This window comes from Brassica rapa, chromosome A09 (assembly GCF_000309985.2).
Source record: "Brassica rapa cultivar Chiifu-401-42 chromosome A09, CAAS_Brap_v3.01, whole genome shotgun sequence".
NCBI lineage: Eukaryota > Viridiplantae > Streptophyta > Magnoliopsida > Brassicales > Brassicaceae > Brassica > Brassica rapa.
Genome location: NC_024803.2, coordinates 20,957,796 through 20,972,135, shown reverse-complemented (window position 1 = coordinate 20,972,135; position 14,340 = coordinate 20,957,796). Strand labels below are relative to the sequence as shown.

The window sequence follows — 14,340 nt, the reverse complement described above, 5'->3', positions numbered from 1 at the left end:
GAACTTCGAAACAAGATTTCCACATTCTCGCAGAAGGCTGGAGAGTCCTTCAAAGATGCGTGGATTAGATTTTGGTTCTTCCAGCGAGACTGTCCACACCACGGATTTAACGAAGTGCAGCTGCTAAGCACTTTCTTCCGAGGTCTCGCCTTACAGTATCAAATGGCTCTTGATACGGCGAGTGAAGGAAACTTCACTACTCGGAATCCGTTAGAAGCTGTGAGACTTATTGAAAACCTTGCTAACACCAGCAGCACCAAAAACACTAACTCTGAACGGAAGAAGTCTGTAGCCTCTATCGGGAAGGAACAGATGGACGAAGTAAGAGCTAAGTTAGATGTGGTGCACGAGCTTCTTAGGAAGCAAGTCTGTTTAGCTGAAGGAGAAGTAGCAGATACGGAAGGAGAAGAAAATGTGAACTACATCGGAGGTACCGGATTCCAGAAATTTGGAAACCAGGGCGGAAACAGAAACTTCTTTGGAAATGGTCAAAGAAGTAACCAGAGTTCACAATTTCAAAAACCCTTCAACAACAGCAAAAGCTACTCGAACTCCTGCTACCAGAATCCACCACCCCAGACTCAGGAAAACAAGATCGAAGAAATGCTTGATCGAGTACTGTTGGGACAACAACAAATCACTGTGGATTTCAACGGTAAAATAGACTCCGCCTACAATAGTCTGAACACCAAAATCGAGACCTTAGGGACTCAGGTGAGAAAACTTGAAACGCAAGTAATTCAGCCTGGCGAGACTATAAAGAGGCAAGAAGCTTTTGCTAGAGAGGCAGGAGCTGATAAAGGAAAACACCACGTAAATGCCATCATAGATGATGATTTCTGGCAAGTGGTGAGACATGAAAAGCTTGAGGAAGGAGACTTCGAAATCGAAAGCTCCACGAGTCTCGGTGGATCCCAATGGTGTCGACCGATGTCGATGAACTCGAATCGATCGACAGACCATGATGAAGATCGATGGACGGATTACTCCAGTCATCGTTCGACGTCGTCCGCTAAATCGACTGAATGCAATGTAGTTCAAATTCTAACTCATGAGGAATTCGCAGCTAAGCATCCTCACCCACCCTCCCCTTTCTATGATAAAATTGATCGATCGGTTGACCCAACCTTCGATCGACAGAGTGAGTCCAACGTCGATCGTCACAACACACCTCCCATCGATCGACAGGCACCTCTGACATACCGAGTGTCATTACCCTCAATCGATAATGACTATATCAACGCACTCAGACCACCACCGAAACCATTAGCTAGCCCACCCGAACCAAAACCCAACCCTTTAAATAGTTCACCAGAACCAGTTCAAGAAGATCAGGAAACTGAAGGGAGAAGGTTAAGGAAGAGAAAGGAGAAAATTCCTAAGAACCTTAAGAGGGAAGCTAATGATAAGGAGATGGATGGTTTCACTAAGAGAATCCTCAGAATCCCAATCGAAAAAGCTTTTAATGAAGCTTACTTCACACACCGGTTGTGGATGTTCTTCAGAGAAACAAAGGTAACTGAGGAGGACATTAGGAGAATGTTTCATCAAGTCAGAGAGAAGATGAAACACAGGATCACATTGTCGAAGAAGAGTGATCCTGGGAAGTTTGCAATACCATGCGTAGTCCAGGGTGTTGAATTTCCCCATTCAATGTGTGACACAAGAGCATCAGTTAGTATCCTCCCTAGGATCATGGCAGACCATCTTGGTTTGACCATCGAACCTTCAACAGAATCCTTCACCTTCGTGGATCTTTCAGAAAAACAATCAGGAGGTATCATAAGAGATCTGAAGGTACAGATTGGTAATGCCCTTGTCCCGGTAGATTTTCATGTCCTAGACATCGAGCTTAACTGGAACTCTTCACTTCTGCTTGGAAGATCTTTCCTAGCTACAATAGGAGCTGTATGTGACATGAACAAAAACAAATTGTGTCTGACGCTGATAGACCCCAACATCCACTACGACCATATACCTTGGATTTGACCTGTTTTCATCCATAGTATATAGGTGTTTTACTATATATATATCTATGTTTTCTACTCTTCTAGGTATGTTTTCAGGTTCAGGTGCATTTCAGAGTAAAGCTATGACTTTGGAGCATTTTGGAGCTTAAAGGACATTTCATCCGAGCTGACCATGTAGAGGTCAACGAGAGGAATAACAATCGATCGATGCGCATCAGTGCTGTCGATCGACACCAAGATATGCCTCGACAAATGAAGATTAATATCGATCGATGTACACAAGTACCATCGATCGATGTCGAGACAGTGGACATGCGACATTTTGGATCCAGCGGACTTGAAGCCCAAGTGCAAGCCAAATTACGAAAATACCATGGCGAGTTTTTAACCTAGTAGATTATAAACTGCCTAAGTGTTTTGACGGCTGAGAGAGCTTTATGTTACAGTTTTACTTTCAGAGAGAGAGAGAGAGAGAGAGAGAGAGTTTTAGAGAGAATATCACTTATGATTGGAACTCCTTGTTTTCATTTCTTTTCATCTATACTATGAATTCCCATTTCTTCGTTGTTATGAATTGCTTTGCTATGTTTGAGTAGTTCATTTATTAGATCCAGGGTTCAGATAGGTTTGTGGGATCAGCCCCAAACTATGGATCTGCCTTGTTGTGATATTCATGATAGATTTGTATTCATTGCTTGTTTTAGCCTTTCTAACTAGAACATGATCATAGGATTGCATACTCAAGCACCCTTGTTATCCCATCCTAACATCTATCTATCATATTAGGACTGCTAGAGATGGCTAACCGCCAATTTAGTATCTTAATAGGCATATCATACTCGCGCATAGGCCTGGCTAGAACCCGTCGATCGATGTCCTCAACTGACTATCGGTCGACTTAGGCAAAGGTGTATCGGTCGACGTCCCAATAGGACCATCGATCGACACTCTTTCGTTGTCAACATACTAACCGTTGGAACACGAGATCTAGCCTGTTAACCAGTAAAACATGCGACAGCTGATCACTGAGTTAAGCGGTTGAGCTCTAACATATCATGCATGCAACAAATAGGCATCTATAGGTATTATAATCTCCAACACCTGAATAGTGGCACTGCATCTAATATCATTTCTAATCACATTTACTATTTACTTCGCTTGTTACTATTGCTATTTCATTTAAACATTTACAACTCTTAGAATTAATAAACACTAGATTTAATTGTTCCCTACCTCCTTGTGGATTTGATCCCTAAGTACTACATCTGAACCTCTTTTGATGAGAGTAACACTCCTTAGAGTAATTTGAGTGGTATCAAGGACCATCCAGATCGTGAATTATTTGGACAAGAGTGTACCATTTTGGATATATGCATCAGCAAGATAATATAATCGATTCTATAATGTGTTCCGTTCCATTTATAACATAATTAGCGGGTGGAGCTGTTCCTTCTACTAGATTAGCAAAATTATGAAATGCCTCTGACACATCAATATCCTTATTAGATACCGACAGACCAAAATATGCATTTCAAATCCAAAGATCATAATCGGCTACATCCTCTATAATAATTGTAGGAGAACCACTACGATCGACATATTGCCGTTGGGCAATTTTTCTATTTCCAATGCATATAATCTAAGCTACCCAACATACTTAAAAATCCTCGGCGTTCACCGATATGGAGTAATCATGCACATCATTAGCGTCAGGTGATCATAGATTGTGGCTTGAAAACACCTCGACAATATCACAAAAAAAATCGCTTCAAACTTTCTTAAACAGTTGACTCTCCAATTTTGATATGCTCATTAGTTGAATCCGCTGGTAAACGAATATCTTCTCTATATAAATGTATACTTCTCTTTCAATGATCATACATCTCCAACTCATTTCTTTCCACTATTATGTCATGTGTATCTTGATGTTTCTCAAAATCCAATCATGGGAATAAACCAGTCAAAAGATCAATTCTGGTCAAGAGTTAAAACTGAATACGAAAAGTCTGATATTTTCAGCCATCAACCAAGACCAAGAAAATATTTACAAAATCGAACGACTACAATTATTTCAGCTGTCTTCAAGCTGAGAGGATGCGTTAACCAAATTGAAAACAAGAATCCTAGTGGTGCTTCTGAACAAGACATTGTGACTATATATTATTTTCTATTTACGATGTTTTATAAATTAACTGTACATATTATTAACTTATTTAATATTCTCATAATTCAATTAGTTGAACCAAGCAAAAATATTATCAGCCCAAGATTTTAAGTATAAGAGAGGCTTTAAATCCGACCATGTATGACCTATCCTCAAAGGGATAAATATTTTAATAAATACCAACCGTAATGCACCGGGTGCATTCCAAGAAGAAGGTCGTAATATTACATCACTCCATCATTTTCAGTTGATCCCGAGTCATCAACATCCCCTGGTATGAATTCATTTGATCTAACAATAAATTCCGAAGAAGGCATTTCTAATTTATCTCCAAGACCTATGGGTTTGAAGAAAGCTAAGAGAAAGCTACAATCTGAAAAACAATTTAAACAATTGATTGAGAAAAATGATTAAGTAAAGGCAATTCATAACGAAATAAAATTCAAAGAAAGAAAATCGAGGTAGCAAAAATGAAAGAAGAGAATAAAATATTATTATAAGATTAGAATTCTATAACTAATCCTGCATCTTGGGCGTGTATTGAAATTAAAAAAAGGAATTTTAAGAAAATGAGACCAAACAATTCAATCAGACGAACAAGGAGAAGGTGTCCAATACCAATATCATAGAACAACTTCATGGTGAAAATCAGATGTCACCAAATGATCAAGAAGATTATACCCTGTATTATAACTATTTTGATGGAGCTGATAATAATTTTCCGGGCTATTAGATTATAATGTTAGCTCATTTGATGTTTTCCAAAAAACATTTTGCAAATTTATTTTCTTGTATGCACTTTTTAGGTTTGTTTGGTGTTTAGTTGGGTAATTTTATATATTTCAAATACATTTATGTATTTTAAATATTACATTAATTAATAATTATATTAACTAAAATTTAGGAAATACATAAAAATTTATGATAAGTAAATTTAATATCATAATTACATAAAAGTGAATTTTTTTTGTAATTTTGTAAAAGTAAATATAATCAATTAAACTACTTAAACAATAAAAGAAATTCAAAGAAAAAGTTATCCCATCGCTGTGATACTATATTTAGTAAAACACTGTTGCAAAAAACATCAAAACACTATAATGTCGTTGAGTATACCATCTCTTTGGAGCAGAAAAGTCAAATCTTAGCACTATAATGCCGCTTTCACGTCCTTTTTATAGATTCCCTTAGGGAGAGAGAGAGATTATAGAACTTGTGACTTAATATTTTTTTTTTCTTTATATACTATTTATAGTAAAACCAAAATGTCTTATTCATGTTGTCTTTAAACATAAGAAAGACAAGTGTAAAGTAGTGATAGATGACTAAGGCATAGATGAGGACACCTGTCCGTATTAGATGACTCATCACATTTATAATACTTTCCTTTTATTATTCATCTTGTATTACGTATTGTCTCGTTAAAAATCTAGCCATATAAAAATCTGATGGGATAAAAATAATGACAAGAAAAAATAGTACAGTGATGTAATTTTCCCTGAGTAGCTTCTTCTTAACTTGTCACACAAATGTTGTAGACCGTGTTGGTTATTAGGGGTTGTAACCCGTAAAATTGTGAATTATATACTTGGATAATGATTGAATCGCCGTGATTTCCTTAAAGAGTATTTCGACCCTATTCCAAACCTTGGGTTACCAAAATTCTTTTGTTGGATAAAACAATCAAAGTCTCACTCTTGTTCTAGGCTAAGATACAAGAGAAACAAATAGAGCTTTAGTGTTTATATGTGTTTCTTCAAAGTCTTTGATGATCTTTGCACAATGAATCTTTTTCTCTCTCTCTTTCTTACTAACTATTAGTTTCTGATTTTTTTTACTATCTCCATTTGTCAATGCCTACACCTCCTTATATAGAGAGTGAAAAGTTGCAACCAATAGTTGCAATGGTTAAACCAAATGTTGCAAAGGTTAATGAAGAGTTGCAATGGTTAGTGAAGAGTTACAATGGTTAATCACCAAAGGTTGCAATTAATTAATATGGTGATTACCAAAGGTTGCAATCATCAATAGTTGCAATGTTTTATTTCTATAGTTGCAATTGTTCATACAAACAATTGTAATGGTTCACATGAAACATTACACTTATTCACTTAAATATATAACATTCCTCCCCCATTTAAGTGTAATCATAGATTCATTAAATAAATAATATATATATCAAACTCATGCATAAATGAAAATGTTACGAAGAATTGAGTTTTCATCTTAGTGTACTACACATTCCAAATGTCCGAGAATCAAGATGTCCTACGGATTGAATCCTTCAACCCATTTTGGGCACATGAAGATAACACACACATGTGTTACCACACTACTCTAAGTGTTTATACTTGACACTATTATAAGCCATGTGTCTCTATCCATTCTTGAACGCGTACAAAGCCAAGTCCCAGCTTATTGAAGCGGCATCACTTCACACTCATGCACCTGCAAATGTATTTTTTCAAAGTATTTATTAATATTTCAACCTATCTCATTCTTGAAGGTCCAAGCACATAACTTGGGATGATATAAAAAAAATGTGCTTCAATCTTTAAGTGTAGACTTTCCACATTGAATTCAGCCTCTAACGTCGTATTAGAGGAGAATTGGGTATCCCACCATTAAAGATTTAAAATGGACATTAAACCCATCCCTTTAACCGACTTAATCACTAAGTCCCTAGTTTTTCATCAAATGATCAGCTAAATTTTTTTGAGACCGAACAAACTCTATTGTAATCACCCCGTGAGTGATCAGCTCACGTACTGCGCTATGTCGAACGCCCAGATGTCTTGACTTACCATTATACACTTGGGTATAGGCCTTAGCCAAGGTAGCTTAACTATCACAAATGGATAGAAATTGGTGATATTGGGTTCGGCCACAATGGAATCTCGTACACTAAGTTTCTTAGCCACTCTGCTTCTTTACCAGCAGCTGCCAATGCTACGAATTCCGACTCCATAGTCGAACTTGTAATGCAAGTTTGCTTCTTGGAAGCCCAAGAAATGGCACCTCCCCCAAGCAAAAACACCCAACCACTTGTAGAAGAATGATCTTCTATGTTGGTAATCCAACTTGCATCTGAATATCCTTCTAGCACCGAAGGAAATTCGACATATGACAAACCATAATTAATGGTTCCTTTAAAATACTTGAGCACTCTTTTTAAGGCTTGCCAATGTTGAGTACTAGGATTACTAGTGTATCTACTCAACCTTCCTACATCGTAAGCTATATCTGGCCTAGTGCTCGTCATGGCAAACATGAAGCAGCCAATCACTTGTGAATATTCGAGTGTGATACTGCTTGTCCTGTATTAGGCATAAGCTTCACACTCGCATCCATGGGAGTGCTCATTGGAGAACAATTCTCACAATTGAACTTCTTAAGAATTTTCTCAATGTAATAAGATTGTGTCAAAGATAGTCCTTTAGTTTCACATTTGATTCAAATTCCAAGAAGCACATCCGCGTCCCCCATGTTTTTCATTGCAAAATTTGATGACAAAAATGCTTTTGTAAGCTCTACATGACTAAGGTCAGTACCAAAGATAAACATGTCATCAACATACAAGCAAATGATTACTCCGTTTCCAGATTCATCAAATTTGCTATATAAACACTTATCTGATTGGTTTAACAGGAAACAATTTGATAAGACAACCTCATCAAACCTTTGATGCCACTGCTTAGGTGCTTGCTTTAGTCCATACAATGACTTGATCAACTTACACACCTTATGCTCATTACCAGTCATAATGAAACCTTCAGGTTGCTTCTTATACACCTCTTCTTCCAAAATACTATTTAAGAACGTTGTCATAACATCCATTTGGTGAACCACAAGGTTATTAATTGCTGCCAAGGAAATTAATAATCTTATAGAAGAGATCCTAGCAACTTGAGCATGTGTATCAAAATAATCAATACCTTCCCTTTTTTTAAAGCCTTGAATAACCAATCATGCTTTAAACTTGTCTATTGTTCAATCAACTTTCATCTTCCTTTTGAAGATCCATTTGCAGCCTAAACGCTTGCAACCAGGTGGATATCCGACAAGATCCAAGTCCATCTCATCATTTATTGCTTCTTTCCAAAAGGCAACATCCTGAGAATTCATAGCTTCGCTATAAGTTCTTGGATCATTATCAATATGATAACAATATGAGTGTTGTAAACCAATCTCATCTCTTGATCCTTCCTCTAAATATATTTGAAAATGTGGACCAAATGATTTTCCAATCCTTCCTCGCTTGCTCCTACGAAGCATAGATGACATGTTAGGAGACACAAGAATTTCATCTCTTTTATTAGTTCCACTTGAACTTGGAACCAAATCCTTTGGTATAGGTATAGATGAAAAACGATTTTCATCAAATATTGCATCTCTTGATTCAATTACAGTGTGAACTGCTACTGAATCATTAGGTTCTATTACATAAAACATATAAGCTTTGGAATTCTCAGCATATCCAATAAAATTGCAATCAATACTCTCTCTCCCAAAGTCTTAATTTTGGGTTGGGGTAGTCTTACAACAGCCCTACATCAAAGAAAAATAAAATTAGTAAACTTAAATGACTAACAACCTAGACTGACATATCAATCAGGTCTAATGGTGAATCAAATGCTTCCCGGCAACGGCGCCGAATTTGTTATGCTCAAATTAACCTTCAAGCTACTCTCTCAAATAAGAGGTTCGATGCAGTACATGAGGATCAAATACACATGGAGTGTGGGCACACAATAGACTAGAGATATTAAAATTAAGATAGGCTAAATAACTGATACCACTCAAATTACCCTAAGGAGTGTTACTCTCATCAAAAGAGGTTCAGATGTAGTACTTAGGGATCGAATCCACAAGGAGCTAGGGAACAATTAAATCTAGTGTTATTAATTCTAAACGTTGTAAATGTTTAAATGAAATAGCAATCGTAACAAGCGAGTAAATAATAAATATAACTTGGTTGGAAATGATATTAGATGCTAGGCCACTATTCAGGTGTTGGAGATTATAATACCTATAGATGCCTAACTGTTGCATGCATGATATATTAGAGCTCATTCGCTTAACTCAGTGATCAGCTGTCGCATGTACCACTGGTTAACAGACTAGATCTCGTGTCTCAACGGTTAGTATGCAGACAACGAGAGAGTGTCGATCGATAGTCTATTAAGACGTCGACCGATACACCTTTGCCAACGTCGATCAATTGTCAGTTGAGGACATCGATCGACGGGTTCTAGCCAGGCCTATGCGCGAGTATGAAATGCCCTACTAAGATTCTAAATTGGCGGTTAGCCCTCTCTAGCAATCCTAATATGATAGATAGATGTCATGATGGGATAACAAGGGTGCTTGAATATGCAATCCTATGATCAAGTTCTAGTTAGCAAGGCTAAAACAAGCTATGAATACAAATCTATCATGAATATCACAACAAGGTAGATCTATAGTTTGGGGCTAATCCCACAAACCTATCTGAACCCTGGATCTAACAGTTGAACTACTCAGACATAGCAAAGCAATTCATATCAAAGAAATAGAAACTCATAGAATAGATGGAAAGAAATAGAAACAAGGAGTTCCAATCACAAGTGATCTTCTCTCCCAAATGAAACTTGTAACAAAACTAGGTCTAGAAAAAGCTCTGTTCTTTATGCCGTCAAAACACTTAGGCAGTATATATTCTACTAGGTTAAAAACTCGTAAGGACATTTTGGTAATTTGGCTTGGCCTTGGTTTTTAAGTCTGTTGAATCCAAAATGTCGCATCTGGTGTCTCGACATCGATCGACGGTACTTGTGTACATCGATCGATATTAATCTTCATCTGTCGAGGCATTTCCTGATATCGATCGTCAACACTGATGCGCATCGATCGATTATTCTTCCTCTCGTCGACCTCTAAGTGGTCAGCTCAGGTGAAATGTCCTTTAAGCTCCAAAATGCTCCAAAGTCATAGTTTTACTCCGAAATGCACCTGAACCTGAAAACATACCTAGAAGAGTAGAAAACATAGATATATATATATAGTAAAATACTTATATACCATGGATAAAAATGGGTCAAATCCAAGGTATATCAATAACAAAAAGCAGTAAATAATATAAAGTAAATAGAAAGTAGTTTGTAAAGGATGGGATAGAGGTTGCTAGACTTAGGGTTTCATTCAGGTTATCAGAACTATAATCTAAAGATGCTAAGTGGTTGATCCTAGAACTCAAATGCAATGAAAATACTCTAAAACAGACCCCAAACACATATAATAGACTCTAAATAGGTCATATACCATGGTCTAAAAGTGGTAAAATCCATGGTATAACAAGGCCCAACAGAAGCAAGAAGGGAATGATGAACTCTTTCAATTTACTTACTATCTAACCATTCTCTAGCACCATTCTTTAAGGTTATTGAGTGCAGGGTGTACTGAATGGATACGCCTAAGTAGATCACCTGCCAATAGCATCCACGCTAGCTGAGAAAGTCTGAAGGAACCAAAGCTTACCTCCAACCTTAATCAAATTAACTTTTTTTTTTTTAGGCTTGGTATACACTGGATCAGATTCCTCCTGCAACTCTAGAAGGTAAAATTATGTGTGTTTCTGGTTCCCCTCTCACCTCTCTCCGGCATATATACTATAATAGATTGAAATGATTTTTTTTGCGGTTTAGAGGGGTAGGAATGTTTCCCGCAGCCCCATTATTCTACTCTAATAGAATGAACACACATTGTTGGAAAGCAAGGGATAGGTACATTACCGATGACCCACTATTCGCCTACACTTTGCAAAAAATTAAAAATAAATAAATATCGAAAAGAAGATGAATAAGACGGACTGCATCAGCGTCACTATTCATTGTAATTGAGATAAAAAGATTCAGAGAAGAGAAAGGAAAAGAATCAGAGAAGACTACATGTGTATTCAGATACTTGTTGGGGTAAAAATCCATGTGTCCTTTAATCGATACTCCCATGATTTAGCCTACACATTTATATGCAGAAATGAGGTCAGTAGAGGGGTATGTCAGGCGGAATCAGCTGAGCAGTGGGCTGGATAGTTTGGTTGCCAAGCTAAGGTCTAGTACATGAAATGCCTCTAAAGTTGGCGCTGATCTGATTTGGCTTGCAATGTTGCAGAGGTTAAAGTAGTAAGTTTAAAATTGTGTGAGTCCCTGCTGTTTTCAACTTCTTTCACATGTTTAATCTTGTTTTGCTTGAGGAGACGCAAAAGAGTAAGTCTGGAGAAGTTGATATACCGTGGACTTTACCACTTTTAGACCATTGTATATGACCTATTTAGAGTATATTATATGTGTTTGGAGTATTTTTTAGAGTGTTTTCAGATTCAGATACGTTTTGGAGAACTTTGGTGATTTTGGAGCCTTTTGAGGTGTAGAACTGCAGACGTGTAATATGTTTAGCTATGGATGAAGACATTACCACGGTGCGATTGAGGCCATATTTTGATTCACGATAGAGTTTTGAGTTAAATTTCCAATGCCATCGGTTTGAAGTCAATCAGCATCCTGTAGCAGAGGTTATGCCCATTTTACTGAAGAGTGGTTCGTCTACCTCACGAGAGGAAGCTTTCGAGGAGATGAAGGAATGTCGATCAACGACACAGCCTTGGTGTCGATCGACGGTGATCCAGAAGACGGTTTGAGCCTATTTCATGACCGACTTAAGCCCATAAGTTACCAATTATTACCAAAATGTCCCTGCACGACTTAAACTCTATTTTTATGTTTTCTAAGCCATTGTTGACGGCTACACTTTCTATGCTTTCTTTTCTATTGTTTTAGGTTTTCTCCTAGGTTAGGATAGAAGAGAGGAACTCATTCAGAGTCTTCGTGGAACTCCATTAGTTTTGGTTTTATTTATATTTATTTTATTCAACTATATAGTATTTATGTGACAAACTTCATGTCTGAATAGATCTACCTGCTAGATCTAGGTTTTCTACGGTTTTGATGTCTTCTCAGATATATAATTTCTAGGGTGATAATTGTATCCTTCACATGATTGTTCTTAATGCTTGTTTATGGAGTAGCTAACTAGAAACTTGATCAAAGAATAGTTAGGCGCATGCAGAAGCATGGTCTATTACATGAATCTAATCATGTTGAGCTAAGTTTCTAGGCGCACACGAAAACTGGTTTAGATAACTTAGTGAACAAATCGAATCAGTTCTTAATACTCAAACCATTGGTATCGATCGACGCTCATTCATAAATTTGCATGCGAGAGCTGGAATCATGTGATTCCAGACATCTGATTAGTAAGCGCATGCGAGAGCTAGTTTACTTGCTTATATGAATTCGAGTTCTGGGATCAACCCTTAACATATGTAGGTTATAGTTCTGATAACTTGATTGAAACCCTAAGTCTAGCAACCACATCCTTCCATCAAACAACTCATTAATCTACCGAACAACTGCCTTGTTCACCACTGCTTTACTATATGTAATGCTTTCATATATATTAGCGTAGGTTAATCGCGGCTTCCTTGAGTCTATTGTGTGCCCATGCTCCCTGTAGATTTGATCCTTAAGTACTACAACTGAACTTCTTATTTAAAAGAGTAAAGTCACTCCTTAAAATAATATGAGTGATATCAATTATTTCTCGTAGTTTCTGAGAACTGGGTTCCTCAAGTGTTGATTTCAAGTTTCCTGCAATTTGTTCACATGTAGCATGTTAGCCTTTCACCCAAAAATATATTTACATTTATCAAATATAAACATAGATCGAAGAGAAACCAATGTTAGAGAGTGATTTTGAGAAATTACTGATGAAATTTAACAAAATGAATTACTTGTAATCAGATATGTGAGAAAAAGTATTGTCTTTTAATTTATTTTCTAATTTCTTTGGTCACTAATAATGATATTCATGTTATTATTTGCAACTAATTAGTTAATTGGTAATTTTCCAAAAATGGTGGATTCTTCTAACAATCCCTTATATATTAATTGAGAAACATTACAACATTGTTTTGTAGCTACATGTCACCATGAGAATGAAATTCAGAATTCTTATAGAAATTGGTTGGTCCATCTTAACTTATAATATACTTTTATTAAACTAATTATTAAATTGATAAATAGTGTACAAAAGAATATTCTCGCACTTTCCTTAAATAAAAGCTACGAAATTGCCTAATATGATTAACATATATATGACAATCAATGATTATAAATAATAATTATTTGATATTAATTTTTGTATCTTAGCTCTTTTTTGTTTAATTTTATATCATTAAAAGATATTAAACAACCACATTAATCATGTAATAAAAAAATTACTTTTTTCTTATATGTTATATTTTGAATTTTTAAAACAATTATAAATTACTAAAAATGTTAAATATGTCACAATAAAATTTTGTGATCAATGGTTTAATTTTGTTTTATAATAACAAGATACAAATGACCATATATCATATGAATATGAAGTCTCATTTACTAGACATTCATATTATATATTAATATAGTTTAAAATTAAACTATATAACATAGGAAAATACTTAAATATGATAATTTCTAAATTTGTATTGAAAAATGATTGAAACCTTAATATTTTTAATTATGAAATTCGCATTTAAAAAATCACACATTTTAAATTTTGTGTTATCATATGAGTATGAATTCTCAATAATAAATATTTATATTAAAATACACTATATATCTATGTCCATGTCATTGAAATTTAGTTATATACCATATAAAATAATTAAAATAATTGTTTTGATTAATTTACCAAAAAATTATCGTAAATAAACAAAATATATTATTTTGATTTATGTCTTTACTCTAATTTAATTATATACATAATACATAAATGAATATAAATAAATTATAATAGATAAAATTAGTTATATATATAACATTCATCCCGTGCAATTGTGCGGGTCTTAAACTAGTTTTCCTTTAAAATCGTATCATTCTTCACTTTTGGTTTTATAGGTAGGACATTTCAACAAATCGGACTTAGCTATTTGTTAGTGTATAAAGTTGGAATATTAATTAGAGAAAATTACTAGAATGTTATAGACAAGTTTGTTTATTACTAGAGTGTTATATATCTTTTTAAAATTACTTGAATGTTTGGATACACCTAGTAAATGACAATAGGGGATTTTGGTTAGTTTTTTTTAATTGAAATTATTTTAAACACTCAATCCACATCAGTAAT

General features: G+C 35.4%; 1 non-coding gene and 1 pseudogene across 1 annotated transcript; one reads left to right on the top strand and one right to left on the bottom strand.

Annotated features, from left to right (window-relative positions):
- Positions 1–107, bottom strand: LOC117128691. Its single transcript, XR_004452085.1, has one exon. It is a non-coding gene; the product is annotated as a small nucleolar RNA R71 (small nucleolar RNA).
- Positions 108–3,090: 2,983 nt separating this feature from the next.
- LOC103838819 lies at positions 3,091–6,086 on the top strand (annotated as a pseudogene).
- Positions 6,087–14,340: the final 8,254 nt, after the last annotated feature.